Source organism: Chrysochloris asiatica, unplaced genomic scaffold (genome assembly GCF_000296735.1).
Source record: "Chrysochloris asiatica unplaced genomic scaffold, ChrAsi1.0 scaffold00047, whole genome shotgun sequence".
In the NCBI taxonomy this organism is placed as follows: Eukaryota; Metazoa; Chordata; class Mammalia; order Afrosoricida; family Chrysochloridae; genus Chrysochloris; species Chrysochloris asiatica.
This window is the reverse complement of record NW_006408565.1, coordinates 9,844,536-9,845,941: the sequence shown is the minus strand read 5'-3', so window position 1 is coordinate 9,845,941 and position 1,406 is coordinate 9,844,536.

The window sequence follows — 1,406 nt, the reverse complement described above, 5'->3', positions numbered from 1 at the left end:
TATAGTGTTTTAATACATTTTATAGTCATTTTTCTGAATTCCTTTTCAGGCATTTCCAAAGCCTGCCCATCTTCCAGTATGGAGTATAGGTCTACTTCCAGCTCAGCTGCCTTACTTACTTTATCTCGTTTCTGGACATGTGCTGATATGGTCATCTGTTTCTGTTTTTTGGGCATATTCAGGGGTTATCTGTGGCCTTAATACTTAGACAGGTGTGTATTTTGGTATTTTTTATGCTTTCTGATTGCCTTCGGGTAGATGTGATCAGGAGTTGGGCTTCCCTTTTCACTCTTCTTTCTGAGAAATTTCAAGATGCCACCGTTGATTGTTGTGATGTAACTCAGGATTTAATTTTCGGCCTATTTCCTTTTTAGTCTGCCTGTCCCACTCCACAATCCCTGTTCAGGCCTTTTTTCTAGTGATAAACAGTTCAGGGCTGGCTGTGGCTGCTTGGTTTTAATTGGAAACTGTCTCTTTAAATTTTGAGGAGATCTGTGTGCATATGTAGTAGAACCCTTTGGGGGTGGGGGTGGGGTGTCCTCTCACTCAGGCACCCCCTCTAATAACCAGAATGGAGGTGCATAGACAGCGAGAGACCAATGAACAGATACCAAAAAAAAGAATGTCCACATCTTTATCTCCACAGTTCTATCAGGCGTCCGTGACTGCTCTGTTCCTTCCCCTGCTTGGTCTCACCCAAGATGGCAGCTCTGGGAATAGCTGAGCATCTTGAATTAGAAAGCAATGGATTTCTTGCTTCTGCTACAAATTTCCCTAGCTGTAAGCATTCCAAGCTTGCAAATATTCCTTTATATGCGGTTCAGAGTTCTGGCATCATTCCATGAGCCTGCTTGGTCTGGTATTCTGTGTTTTTGTTGATGGAGCTCTTCACTGGATGTCCATTCTCTCCACCATCTTGTTTGTCCCAAAATAGTGTATGTTTTATTGTGTATATTTTTGCCACAATTAAAAATTTTTTAAGATGCTATATTATTTTCTACCCATTAAACTGGCAAAGATTTAAAAGCCTGACTCAGTCAAATTTTGGGGAAAATGGTAGTGGGCAGGCAAAAGGTATTTTAATTTGGCAAAGCTGAAAGTGTACAAACCCTACAACCCAGCAATTACATTAAAAAATATATAATGCAAAAAATTCTTGTGCACCAAGAGAGAAGGATACAAGATATTTGATAAAACATTTTCCACAATAACATAACATTGGAGCAATTTGAATATCTACCAATATCGAAATAGATATTAAAATTTGAAGTATATTAATATATTGGCCTATTTACTATACTGAGTCTCTTCTGACATCCATCTTGACCTTTTCCTTCTTTCTTGTCTTCTTAATGACTTTTTGCTCTCTTCATGTATGATATTCTTGATGTCATCTCACAACTCTT